Below are 15,461 nucleotides of genomic sequence, written 5' to 3' on the forward strand. Positions count from 1 at the left end.
AATACATGTACTAATATATTTTATTTAAACCAATATATAAAAAATATTTCAACACACACTCAATATTTTTAAATTATCGAGATATTTTACATTCTTTTTCCATGCTGAGTCTTCAAATCTGGTATATATTTTACACTTGCAGATCATTTCAATTTGGACTAGCTGCATTTCAATTGCCCAGTAGCCAACATGCTACTGGCTAGTGTCTATCAAACTGGACAGAACAAACCTGTCTTCAAATGGCATCCCATATAATTTCAGAATTCTTTAGCCTTTGAAGTCATCATTGTATCTTATTTGTTTCTTAATAATTTGGCCTTTGGAACAGGATAAAGACTTGTATAACCATTTTTTCATCTGCACTGTATGTTCTGCAAGGTGATGGCAACCCTCTGGTAAGTTACCTTGCTGCCAATGTCTAAGTCTTTTCCAGCCAGTTGTAGTGGCATTAGTTCCGATAGTGGCCAAAGTTCTAGTGGCCATATAGTTGACAGCATTTCAAAGAGTTACCTACTTACTTTCCATATTAGTGTTTACACAACAGAGATTCTCTATAGGCATCTCTATTCCCCAAGAATTTCATGTTGAAATAACAAAATGGCCTAGATTCACCTGAAGATAAATTGCTTTAATTATTAAGCAGACTGTGAAGCTCACAGTTTCAAATATCAGGTCAGTGCAGTGCCCAGCGTCAGCAGTAGCTTTGCTGTGCTATTTCTCCAGGTGCTACTATTGAGCCTTAATATTACTGGAACAATTCCATTCAGGACTAGCTTTATCTGTGCGATTTGCCCACTTCTTCAACAGAAGAAAATTGATCTTAGTAATTGTGAGAAGAAACTATGATTTCCCAGTGTTGTAAAGTTTAGTCCAATTGTTGGCATTATTATTAATATCTATGGAAATCTCACAGCATAATTATTTCTTAGGTCTTAGAATTGATGATGAAGCTGTATAGATACCTATCAAGTCTCATTTTTACACTTTATGTGAGCTCATGAAGAGAATAGAGTGCTTAAGACTAACAGCACATGGACTTCAATTGGACAACCTGGGTTTGAATCCCAGCTTTACTTATTTATCAGCCACGTGTCTGAAACTCAGCTTCCTCAGCTTTAAAGTGGAAAGTATTAATTAAGATTACAAAAGGATTACACAAAATAACATATAAGGTGTATAACACAGGGCTCAGCACTCAGAAGTGTTTCATAAACATTAGCTAGGTCAATCTGTGAGTTCCTAATTTCTTTAAGCAAATTTGGGAGCATTGAAAAAAACGACCATCTAATAGCATTTCTAAAGCTCTGAAGACAATTCTTTCCAAAAGAAATTCCAGTTGACCTGTTTCTCTCTAAAGCTTACATCAGCAAGCTTTTCGTAACTGTGATGATCTCAACTTCCTTTCTGGATATTTATTATGCAACAATGCTAACGTCTTGGTTTAGAAGCTCCCCCGCTCAGGTCCCATTATCAATAATCAAGCCAGGTTAAAGCTCTCTAAACATACTTGGCATCAGCAGATGGAATAACCCAGTTTCGATGACACTTTTCCTAATGTTATCATTCTGAATCAGGAGTAGGCATTGTAAGGCCAACGATTTTTAAATTTTGGTTTTCCTAGATATATAATTTTTATGTCATTTTTGCTCTGGGTAAGGGGAGGCCAAGTCTGAACTGAGAAAATGAAATAATAGGGTTTATTTAAGCAAGGTACTCTGATGGGAATTTTGCCCCAAAGCCACTCCTCTCCCTTTATAGTAGGATGAAGCTCACCTTTAGATGCTCACCTGTTGAGATGGGCAATTCTCCCCTGTATTGCCATTTAGATTTACAGCTCCTCTCTTTGAGGTTCACATTCATTAAAACTATACATTTGATGTCCACACTATTCATCTGCTGAAATCATAGTATTCTGGAGCTAAAATTTCACTTTCTGAGACTTTTGTCAATCGAGAGTGTGGTATAAAACAAGACATGTTTTGGCATTTTTTCCAGTAAATCCGCTTTGTTATAATATTTCCTTTTGAAAATACTGATTAATAGTTCATGTAGTTAGTAGTATCCTCCAGGCACTGTTCTATTTGTTTTATAAAAATAATGCCCTTAATCCTCACAATAGCCCTATGTGATGATTAATTATTATTCTCACTTTATAGATGAGAAAAATCAGGTACAAAGAAGTTAAGAAACCCCTTAAGGTCTCATAGTTGCCAAATGGTGAAGCCAAGATTTGAATGTGGATCTCATATCAGATCCTAAGCCTTTAACCACTATACCACATTCTGCCTCTCATTTAAAAAGCATTAGAAGCATATATAAAATCAAAAAGAAGACTTGGTGCATTACGAAGTAAATTTGTCACAAGTTTAGCATATTTCTGGAACCAAAAATATTAAAATAAACTAATCTTAATTTATACATGTCTAAGAAACCATATGCTTATAAACCACTAGGAGACACAGACAAGGATATAAAATGATTATGAAAATCAGCCAAAAGGTCAATGTAGCTTCCACCATGGTTACTGTGGTATTTTGGTGCTCTTATTTATGAATATTTTTCTTCCTCTCCCAACATACCCAGATTGTAAAAAGGTAAAGAAGAGTTCTTGTGTGTTGGACAATGTTTCTTTTTCTTTTTTTTTATTAATTTGAGCAGGACATCATTATCCAAGCCCAGCCTTGAATATGTGCTATACACAAAACAATTTATCTACTAGAGTTCATGGGCAGCTGGATTGGGAAAAAACACATTAATTATCATTCAAGTGGAAATGCCCCCATAGACATACCATTTAATTAACAGAGAGGCCAGTATTGGAAATGAGTAATTTGAGGCAAGACAGAGAAAGATGTGTGAGATAAACCCTTAGGTGATTTAAGGACATTATCTGTGGATAAACACTTTAAAATACATGAAATATATATCTATCTTATAAACTCCTTGTAAACATAAAAGGATTCCTTAGGAGAAAGGCCCCTGTGAGCTTCTTCCTTCCCTGTATTAAAAGTCATCACCTGTTATTAGGAAGCTTGTGTTCCACAGAAACATCAATTCCTTTAGTGGCTGGAAAATCCCACTCCCTTGAATTCAAACTCTGAAAGGATCAGAGCTAAAATCACTTCATGTGGCAAGGTCTTCTGCCTTCAAAAACCCTTGAAATTTGTAGCTTTGCCAAGATTATAAATAGAAGTGATATGGCGGCAGAGAATTGATCATTCTGCTAAATGTACTCACCCCATTTGGGATAGTTTTATGAAGCATGGTGGCAGCTGGGACAGAGGTGGGTGCTCAGCCGCCGTTGTCACTGTTGCCACTGCTGCAAAATGTCTTTCCTTTTTAAAAAATCTCTTTACCAAGAAAAGCCAAAAGAGATTTCCCTAAAGCATTAACATAAAAAATAGAATGACAGTCTAAAGGCTGTTTTTCAAAGCAGTCTGAACAACCATCAGAAAGTCTGAAACGAATCACATATACCCACTGACTCCCTGAAAAGAATCCAAACATCAGAATTCCAGGACCCAGTTTGGCATTATAGGAGGATTGCACTTCATTGTGAAGACACTGTCAGATTTTGTGTTATGATTCTTGAAAATATCACCCTTAATGAGATAGACCAAATGTTCCATCTAGCTTGAGTGGGAGGGGAACAGTGAAGGTGTGCAGCAAGGGAGGAGTTGGGTGTAGATTTTCATGTCTGACCTTGGTATTTCCTTGCAACCCTCTGTAAAAAAGAAAAGTTTATCTTCAATGATCCTTCCTTTTTTGTATTCTTCCTTCTAGTTTCAACATCTCTTTAACAGTACAAGGATTCTTAATTTAATTCAATAAATATTTATATATGGAAAATAAATATATGTACATATGTATAGATATATAGCATCTTTGTAATAAACTCTCTTTAGCACTGGAACAAGAAATCAGGGCAGGGAGAGGAGCAGGGGGAAGGAGCTGCGTGACCTGAATGAATTTTTCCCACTCTTGCCAATGTTGCCTTCACCCTAGAGGCTTTTCCCTCTAGTTTCCTTCATCAACCCCATGGTCACCTCTGGGAGTAAACTCAGTGTAGGCAAAAACTTGTCCCATAGCTTAGTTGAGATACTTTCAACCAAATTTCTCAAAATTCCAAGAATTAATAAAGAAAAATAAATATTGAGAGTTGCTGGGTATGGCGGCTCACGCCTGTAATCCCAGCATTTTGGGAGGCCAAGGCAGGAGGATCGCTTGAGTACAGGAGTTTAAGACCAGCCTGAGCAACATAGTGAAACCTTGTCTCTACAAAAAATAAACAAAATTAGCCGTAAGTGGTGACTATCACCTGAGGTCACAGCTACTTGGGAGGAGGTGGAGATGGGAGGATCACCTGAGCCCCAGAGGTCAAGGCAGCATTGAGCCAAAATTGAGCCACTGCACTCCAGCCTGGGCAACAGAGCAAGACCCAGTCTTAAATAAATAAATAATATTGAGAACGCAGAAATCAAAACAATTCAGATTACAAAGAACACCATTTGTCCCCCTAGTCTTTTTTCAGCAGGAAAAAAACCTTTATTTCAAGCAGAATCTTACACAAACCCTAACAAATCACACAGAAATTCTTAGAGCTGTTCTAGTAAGTGAAGAGATAAAACTCCGTCAGGTTCTACTTTTCTACTGACCTTCACCTTAAGGAGATCCCTGAGAGTCCTCTCTGGAACCTTCTGGAATCCCTAAAGAGTCTCTGAGCATCATTTAAAAATAACCTTAAGTACAGACCTCCATGTGACAGATACTGGCTTTAACACACCTCAAGACCACAATCTCCCCACCTCCCCTTCACTTCTACACACCATAGATATCTCAACCCTCCCTCAAAGTCAAGCCCAGGACAGCACTCCCTTCCTCTCTCCTGCGCCATCTGTGCTGGTCTAATACATATGTTCCTTCCCTTAGTGACAGACACTAGGCTTAATCTTACTTTTCAGCTGCAGCTGCATCCCTGGTGTGGGTATGACCTAGTCCCAAATACAGATCCACAGTACAACGCAATCTTAAAATAACCTCAGCATTCACATTATCATGAAGTGATAGAGAGGAAGTCGTTTCCTCCTTAACTGAAGGGATTCCCATCCCTGTAAGATTATAATGTTTAGAGGAGACAAAACATGTTTATACATGAAATAATCTGACTTGAAATAGAAAATAAAATAAGACAGTATAAAAGAAGTTTCTAAATTGAAAGCAAACATGTAAGTGATATAAGTGGTAAGAAAAGGCAGAGAGCAATACTGGCTGGAGTGATCAGCAAATATTTTAAAGCGTAGTTTAAAATTAAGATGGATGCTGAAGGAGGGATTTAGAGAGGACAGATGGAAAGAAAGAGAAGGGTATTCCCAGCAAGCATCTGGCAAAGTAAGGTGTATTCTTTAGGAAGAAATTTGCATTCTAAATAATAAATGTCCAAATAGATCTAAGCTGTACTTAAAAGAGCAAACTTCTAAGAAGAAACAAGTTACATTAGATCCTTGACAGAGGAGAGATTTTTTCCACTGAGAAGATGTAAGTGGAGCTTCTCAAATCACTTTCAAGAACTCAGAGCTAGCTCTATTCCTGTGTGCTGAGATCTCTGCCCAAGGCATTTTGAGGAGGAGTATGAAAAACCTAGTAGTTTGGATTCCAGTGTGTTGCAATAATTTTGAAACACTAAGCAGTATATTCTCCTTCCTACTTTTATCTCTCTTCACCTTCCATTCCACCTGTTCTAAGCTCATTGTCTGATAGAGGAGAAGATCACAGAAAGTAGAAAAGAAAGGAATCTTTTCCTGGCTTTGGACTTTCAAAAGGCGAGATGAAAGATTTAGAAGAAAATGAGATGATCCCTTGGTAGTTGTCCTCATTTATACCTCCATCTCCAATCCCTTCATCCCCTCAAAGCCAGAGAAGAATTCCCCAGGCCTGGGGGAAGGTTGGGAAAATAGGTGGTGGGAAGTGATGTGAGAGAAATGTCCTCCTGGAAGATGCCCTTCACCTCAAGGACAAGAGTAGAAGCAAGTTTAAAGCCAGCCCAGCCTTCACCCAAACAAGGATGTACATTAGGGGCTATGCTACCTGTCCATCCTTCCCACTGGCAGCTAGTGAGGACTTCCCTTCCACAGCATTCAGCACTTTGGCACTGGAGCGCCATCTTTTTCTGCCAAGTTACCACAGATAACTGCCCAGTCCAGTCCAATGGTTTTCAAACATTAATGTGCATCAGAATCACTTGGGGGGGCTTGTTAAGACACAGATGGTCAGGTTCCACCACTAGAGTTTCAGATTCAGCAGGTCCCAGGCGCAGATGGAGAATTTGCCTTTCTAACAAGTTCCCCAGTGATGCCAATGGTACAGGTCTAGGGACCACACTTTGAGAAGTGCCCTAGGCAATGCCATAGGACATTTTACTCAACAACTTTACATACAAGTTGTGGGACCTTAACCACATTTCCTATCCCCTCTGTCCCTCAGTTAACATATTAAAAAAAAATAGGTATATTACCTACCTCATACAGTTGTGGGTAAAGATTAAATGAGATGTTGCTAAAATATTTATCAAGGGAATTGGCTTATGGCACGTAATATTGCTGTTTATTATTATTTATAACAACACTTAATATAAGGCCTCTCCCCTAATTGTTTTTAATAAATGTTTTCTGGCTAGCTGAATTGTCACCAAACTTTCACAATCCCAAAAGAAAGTTGGGTAAAGCTACACACTCCTGTCCCCGCCTCTGTTCCCATGTCCATACCCTAACAATGACAGGACCAAGAAATTGCCCTCTGGTCTATCCTGCCTGAAGCCTGAGCATGTGTCCCTCTAAACCCCTCCAGACCCCGCTATGAAATATAAAGAATGTCAGCAGGCAGCAGGCCTCCATTGTTAAGAAGAGGAAACCAGGAGAGGCCGGCTCCCAAAGATGTGGTCCAGTAGGAATTCAGAATCGCCAGTATTCTTAGCTCCTGCTTATCTTGGATTGAGCCTTTGTTAGATTTGTTTGTTTGTTTGTTTTTAAAGCTAAGCAGTCTTGTGAAAAGCAGCTTCTCAGTAAACTATATAGGCACTTCCTGGTTACCCATGATATGAGAATAACCTCTAAACTATTTCCATTTCTGATCCGGGCTGGAAACAGGAAATGCACTGGGTACAGCTTTAAACAACAACAAAAAAAAAGGGACCAAAAGATAAACCAAATTGTCCCAGGGTTCAGAAGAGGTTTACGCTAAGCGTTAGAAGGTTCAGATTTAGTGAATCCTCCCCCACTTTCTGCCATTCCAGAAATTCCTTTTAGAGGAGGGGGAAAAAAAAAGTGAAGAGTTGTACTAAATTGCAGAGCACTGCCATCTTCAGGGCCAATGAGGAAAATTTCCCAGGGTCAGCCAGATAAATCATCTTCCTAAACACTTCATTGAAATATAATCAGATGGTTAAAAATTTGACAGCAGACAGACTGGAACAGATTTTTCTACTGTTTCCAATGTTTGAAAAGTCAGTAGACGCAGCTTTTTGTGGTGTATGAACATTTAAAAAAATATTTGCTGATTGAAAAGCCATTTACAATAAATAGGAAAGTTTAAATAGCTCAAACTGCATTGCCAAATGATGGGAGTAACACAGGCACAAACATATTGTTCAGAAAAAAAAATTCCTTAAAAAGAAAAGTATGAATCGAATGATTTAGAAATGCTGTTTGAACAGATGGTGTGATTAACAACTAGTGTGTTAGCCATCTCAGGAGCTTACAGAGAAGTAAACAAATGCAAGGGGAAAAGAATCACTTTATTCCCCCAAAGAGTGTTTAGTTCACTTCTCTATGAAAATTTAGAAGTCTGCATTTTGAAAGTTGGATATCCCTAGGGGATATTGGAAATAAGAAGTGACAGGAGTCTTTTTGGAGAAAGACCACATTAGGACAAATGCAGATGCTCCCCATACAGGCTGAGATGTACAGTCATCCAAAACGCTGGAGGCAGGTGGTGCTGTGCAGAACACACAAGCCATGGAGAAAGAGGGCTGGGTTCTCACCCTGGTTGTAGCCCCAGTTACCACTGGCCTGGAAGCCTAGCCTTGTTCTCTCTGGACCTCAGTATCTTTCTTTGGAAAGTAAGAGTAAGAACCAGATGAGCTGTACAGCTTGCTTCAAAAACTTTAATGTGCACCTGGGGATCTCATTAAAATACAAATTCTAACTCATAGGCCTGGGGTAGGGTCACAGTTTGACTTTCTACTGGCCCCCAGGCAATGCTGATGCTGCTGATCCACAGGCTACATGTTTAGGACCAGGGTTCTAAGTCCTTCCAATGATGATACTCTATCATCTTCTGATATTCCAGGTGTTGCTCAGGCAAGAATAGAAGAGCAAGTGTCTACCTCCAAAAGGTATATGACTCTGAAATGGGTAAACATATATATGTATAAACATGTAATAAACATGCCTCATGCTGAATTAATTTTGAAAGCAAATCAAGTATTTATTTGCATTATGTAATTAACAATGGAATTGACTTTTGTGAGCAGGAGAGGTGAAGGGGAAGTCCTGGGAATTGGGTGTGGAGACCACATACTATATGGGGATGAGATGAGGGGGAGATTGAGATTGGGAGCTTGAATCACCCACCAGCATCCACACAGCATATTCAAGACAGATCCTGAGACTTCACCAGAATCTGACACTTTTACTATATGAAGGGCACTGTTAAGAAAATAGAAAGGCCAGGCACAGTGACTCACACCTGTAATCCCAGCACTTTAGGAGGCTGAGGCAGGCGGATCACTTGAGGTCAGGAGTTGGAGACCAGCCTGGCCAACATGACAAAACCCTGTCTCTACTAAAAGTACAAAAATTAGCCAGGCGTGGTGGCAGGCACCTGTAATCCCAGCTACTCAGGAGGCTGAGGCAGGAGAATCACTTGAACCTAGGAGGCAGAGGTTGCAGTGAGTTGAGATCGTGCCATTGCACTCCAGCCTGGGCAACAAGATCGAGACTGTCTAAAAATAATAATAATAATAGAAGAACTGAGAGGAAATATTTGCAAATTGCATATCCTACAAAGGACTTATATCCAGAATGTATAAAGAATTCTCAAAACTCAACAGTAAGGAAATATCCCAATTTAACAACAGGCAAAAGACTTGAACAGAGACTTATCCAGAGGAGAGATATGGGTGCCAAATTAAAGACGCTCAACATCACTAGCTACTAGGGAAACTCACATTAAAACCATGATGACATACCACCATACACCTATCCCAATGGCTAACATAAAAAATATTGACAATACCAAGTGCTGGTGAGGATATGGAAAACTGGATCACTCATATATTGCTGATGGGAATGTAAAATTATATGACACTCTTGAAAAGACATAACTGAAGTGACAGAAAACAGACCAGTGGTTGCCAAGAGGACAGGTGTGGGTACGAAAGGGTAGCACAAAGAAGTTTTGGGGGGAGATGTAAGTGTTCCACATCCTAACTGTGGTGGTGGTTAAATCTACACGTGTTAAAATTCATAGAATTAACACCATGAAAAAGTCTATTTTACTGTATGTTAATTTTTTAAAAAACAGTGATCTGGAAAACATTGAACAGTTGGCTTTTAAAGACTTTGAGTGGAAATGAAATGTTCTTGAAAGTATTTGAAGTAAGTGTTTCCTACCACCACTATAATACTTTACCAGCAACATTTTAGTCTTAGCTACCATTTTCTATCTCTTCACACAGTCTCAGGAGATGTTCCCGTATTCTGCTCCCAACAGTGTATTATTAAGCCCATGACACCCTTTCCTTTTCTGATCATATTTTAAGATGTCAAATCAGTCTTTCCCTACAAGTTAAGGCCCTATCATTAACACAAATCAGCAGTGAGTCCAGGAGACCAACTCATTGCTGACAAGGCCTTGCCTCCCAGAAACTTAACATTCTTATAAAAATAAATTAAATCAGTGGATTTTCCCATTGTTTGCACCACATAATACTCCCCCAGAAATTTCACAGAAAGAATATGTATTAACAATTCCTAAGAAAAAGATAGACAAATTGCTGTAAGAAAATAGTCAACCTCATTAGTAATTGAAGGGCTGCAAATTAGAATGAGATGCATTTTTTAACCCATCAGCTTCATAAAGATTAAACAGAATGGTAATATATACAGTGTTGAGAAGAGTGTGGGGAAATGGCGTATGGTGCTGAACTGGCTTACCTTTCAAGAGGCCAGTTTCGCAGTATGTAGCAAAAGCCTTAAAAATGTGCATCCCCTTTTGCCTTGGAATTCAACTTCTAGAAATTCATCCTAAGAAATAAGCAAGCAAGGATGTTTGGCTTTGCATTGTTTTCAACAGTGAAATATTGCATGCCAGGGCTTTAAAATCCCTTCCAGAGTATGGATAAAGATACTATCATTGTCTGATATGCTAGATGCTGCACAGAGCATAATATTATACTCTGAGGGTATAATGTGATTCAGAAATATGTATGGATTAATACACATAAAGAATATACTGAATGCCAAATATCTGATTTTAAAAGTAAATAATTTATTTAAATTATGCAACTTGAAATAATTTACATATTTAAAAGATAGAAGATTAGTTGCATAAACTACATAATATCCAAGCAATACCACTATTAGAAAAAATCTGTATATTTTTTGACATAGATTTGCATTTTGTATGTTTTTATGTGAAAGATGCGTACCACAAAATAGTACTATCTTATTTTTATACAAAATTTACAAAAGACAGAAAACATATGTATGGGGGAAAACTGTAAGCATACACTTCAAGACATTATTATGGGTACTGCTGAGTAGTGGGATGATGATAACGGATTTTTATTTTCTTCTTTATACTTTTCTGTATTTCCTTTTCTTCCCAATGAGGATACATTGCTTTCACGATTGAAAAAAATTTTAATTAAACTGTTTCTAGAAATAACTAGCAGATTAATCAGACACAGTTTTCTCTGTACTAGCATTGTTGCCAGAACCCCCAAAAATATTTCACCTGTTGGTTATTTGGAATCTTACGTTTCATCACAGACTTCATAGGCTTACCAGCAGGTTCTAACCACTACCCCTAGAGCATTTGGAGTCACATGGCAGCCACTGCCACAGTGGCCCAACGCACAGCTGTTATGTCTTGAACAGTAGCCCTGTTTGGAGTCCATTAGAAGATCTTGGGTGGGTGTCAGCCACTTCCAGTGATCTTGCTGTGCCCTGACTTTTTCCTTCATACCTCACAACTATCTGCTTCCAATATTAATTTGGAAATGGAGTTCAGCCTTAACATCTTTCTCTAACATCTTCCTTTGAAATAAAACATAAAAAAGCTATGGAACTTTTTTCAAGCAGTTTTCCTTAAAACTGGGTTTCATTACAAATTTGAAATGTTTTCAAATTTTTCAGGTAATAAAAAGTCAGAAAAAGGGAGAAAAATCTGTCTTTTCAGAATTCTTTTTTATATGGTGATCACTTTTCTTATCAGGAAAAAAAGAATAAGTGAATTCATTGGATCTACATTATTTCTTTTTTATCCACAATACAACTTTTCTGTATCTACATAGCTTGTGATCTGATATATTTAAAAATAATCTTGTTATTCCTGATTTCAGAAAACTTTGCAATGTGCTTCTAAAATTATTTATTTAATTACCTAATCTTTAATTCACCCCTAATACCTGGACATTTTGATTTATTTTTGGCAAACAATTTTCATGTGTTTGCATTAATGTTTTTAGTTAGCCTCTTGGCTTTTTTAGAAGTTATTTTAAAATCCATTTCAGCCAAGATTTCTGATCTGTTCTTGAGTTGTATTTAAATCGGTGTCTTTTGCTTTACCCCACCTTGCTAAAATGTTGGACGTAATTGTGCTATGATTACCGAAAGGATCACGCATGTATTCCTGACTAAACCAGTTCTTGTTCATGACACAAACACTTTATGCCATGAGGGGTTATTCCCCTTTGTTAGAATTAGTCATTTGTCTCATCCTAAAACCTCACTGATGCATTTCCTCCTGAATTATGCAGCCTGGTAACTGGCAAGTAGATAATGGAAGTTTTTAATTTCTTACCTGGCCTAACTTTTCAGCTTCCCCAGTTTCCTTGGTAAACTGATTGTCAATATCCTTTTTTTTTCTTTATGCTTTATTCAGAAAGAATACTTGCTTACAAAAATGTTTAATGTCATTTTGAATGGTAATTTCCCTCACAAAGAATGATACAAATCCCTGAAATCCAGCCTAGATATAACATTTCTTACCCACCTATCTCCAATTATGTAAGGACAACTTATTTCACACTCTCCCACATACCACCAAGCACCGCATCTCATCCATTTAATAATTTCCACATTTTTATATTTTGACCTGACTTTTCTCACATTTCCCAAAAATGTCAAATTGTTTTCTCCTGACAAATTGGACACTATTTTCCTCAAATAAATAATTGACTTCCCTCCAGTGACTCTAGCAACTTACCATGTGCTTTTCTTTCTTTTTTTTTTTTTTTTTAATACTTTAAGTTCTGGGATACATGAGCAGAACGTACAGGTTTGTTACATAGGTATACACATGCCGTGGCGGTTTGCTGCACCCATCAACCCGTCATCTACATTAGGTATTTCTCCTAATGCTATCCCTCCCCTAGCCCCCCACCCCCCCGACAGGTCCCAGTGAGCATTGTTCCCCTCCCTGTGTCCATGTGTTCTCATTGTTCAACTCCCACTTACGAGTGAGAACATGTGGTGTTTGGTTTCTGTTCCCGCGTTAGTTTGCTGAGAATGATGGTTTCCAGCTTCATCCATGTCCCTGCAAAGGACATAAACTCATCTTTTTTATGGCTGCATAGTATTCCATGGTGTGTAGGTGCCACATTTTCTTTATCCAGTCTATCATTGGTGGGCATTTGGGTTCGTTCCAAGTCTTTGCAATTGTGAATAGTGCTACAATAAACATACATGTGCATGCGTCTTTATAGTAGAATGATTTATAATCCTTTGGGTATATATCCAGTAATGGGATTGCTGCATCAAATGGTATTTCTGGTTCTAGAACCTTGAGGAATCACCACACTGTCTTCCACAATGGTTGAACTAATTTACACTCCCACCAACAGTGTAAAGGCGTTCCTATTTTTCCACATCCTCTCCAGCATCTGTTGCTTTTTGACTTTTTAATGATTGCCATTCTAACTGGCATAAGATGGTATCTCATTGTGGTTTTGATTTGCAGTTCTCTAATGACCAGTGAGGATGAGCTTTTTTTCCTATGTTTATTGGCCACATAAATGTCTTCTTTTGAGAAGTGTCTGTTCATATCCTTCACCCACTTTTTGATGGGGTTGTTTGTTTTTTTCTTGTAAATTTGTTTAAGTTCTTTGTAGATTCTGGATATTAGCCCTTTGTCAGATTGATAGATGGCAAAAATTTTCTCCCATTCTGTAGGTTGCCTGTTCATTCTGATGATAGTTTCTTTTGCTGTGCAGAAGCTCTTTAGTTTAATTAGATCCCAATTGCCAATTTTGGCTTTTGTTCCCATTGCTTTTGGTGTTTTAGTCATGAAGTCTTTGCCCATGCCTATGTCCTGAATGGCATTGCCCAGGTTTTCTTCTAGGGTTTTTATGGTCTTTAATCCATCTTGAGTTAAGAGTTTCTCTGTAATCCAGAAATTGCTCAATTGACCAAAAAAAAGATAATAATAATAATTTCAACCTGCTTCCTATTCTTCTTTCCTAATTAGTCACATGCCTCAAAAAGTCTCCTTGTTAACAATAATCACCAATATTTATCAACTATCATGTACCAGTCACTTTCAAAACATTGCATTATGTTTGTAAGAGCATGGGGAGGGCAATTATTTCAGATTTATAGATGAAGAAACTGACACTCAGGGAGTTGAAGTTACTTGCTCAGGCAAGCTCAGTCAGTATGTAACAAAGCTGGAATTCAGAATCACGCCTCTCTGATGGCAAAGCTACTTCTTTCTTTATGCCATTAGCTCTCATGAACTTACCATTCTCACCCAAGTGGCCATGTCTGACCATCTTATCTGGTTCATGGACCACTACTCCAGTACAGCTAAGGATTCTTAGCATCTTGCCTGCAATACCAACCTGTGCAAAATGAGACTTGTCTGGGACTAATTATATGTAAGTTTCTCTCCAATTCTTATTATTTGGCCTTCTTCTTGGGTCATTAAAGGTCCTCCCAAATGCATTATTATTATTATTTTTCTTTATTTCAGGAGCTTAATCCCTTTTCTAAAGTCTTATGTGGTTCCTCAAGTGAGCACTACTTTTCCCTGCTTTCTAAACAAAGCTGGCTATTGATTTATTACTTTTTTAGTGTGGCAGCAAATCAATACACCAGAAAGCAGTTTGTCAGATGATCCAAAGAATGCAAAACAATTATTTTTTGGGGAAAGTGAACACCAGGGCTTCCTATGTGAGATTTGATATGAGTGATACCATCTTCCCAGACCTTCTTTTGTTCTGGAGGAGAAAAAGCTGGTCTGGTGATTAGTCACATCACATTTCCAGCTTTACCATTCCCTTGGGCACTAACTTATTTTCTGGCATTTGAAAAGATAACTTCCCCAGGGTTTAATCGCAATTAGAGCAGGTTGCAGAGAACATCAAATTGCATTCTAGGGGAAAAAAATTAATGTGGAGGAAGGGAGCTAGGTAGTAAGAAGAAAAGAAGTTATTAACTTCCAAAATATAAAATACATTGTAATTTTCATTTTAATATATTAATTTTCCAAAATACATTGTAGATAAACACAAAGCTAGTAATTTACACTTGGTGTTCCTTCTATTTTTGTTATTTGGCTATTGATGGGCAACTTTATTTGCCAATTTTAAATTAATCATGAAATCAAACTGCTGTTTGGCATGTCACTTCCTCCCAAATCATTTCCGCAGCCTTCAGCTGGCAGTTCTGACAGGCGCACAGATAGTCCTTGACTGTGAAATGCTGACCTATGTTAATTCCAGATATTGGCATCTCCTCTTCCAACCCTTTAAGGGTAATGTTACCACTGCCATGGAACAAATCACTACTGCCTCAGCCACCTAACCTTTCTGTGGGGTCCCTTTAGCCTTTTGGTTTCTCTGTGTTAAAAAACAAACAACAACAACAACAACAAAAACAAAAAAAAAACTAGCTTTTAAAATCACTATTAAGTATTTTTTTAAACTAAGGAATTATTATTATTGTGCTAAAATAGAAAGACACTCTTTTTAACATACAAAAATTGAGGTTAAATTCATTAACCAAACACCTTAAAATTAGATTCAATCCCAGAATGAGTCTTTGCTTTCTCTTCAGGGGTCTAAATTATCCACTTTTATGTGGATAAAGTCCGGGCTCCTTGGTGTGATGCTCCCTTCCCTCCTGTGTGTCTCATGTTTTATATTTTTTTTCTAATTTTATTCTCCTGTATTGTTTTTTATA

This window comes from Pan troglodytes, chromosome 13, assembly GCF_028858775.2.
Source record: "Pan troglodytes isolate AG18354 chromosome 13, NHGRI_mPanTro3-v2.0_pri, whole genome shotgun sequence".
Taxonomy (NCBI): Eukaryota; Metazoa; Chordata; class Mammalia; order Primates; family Hominidae; genus Pan; species Pan troglodytes.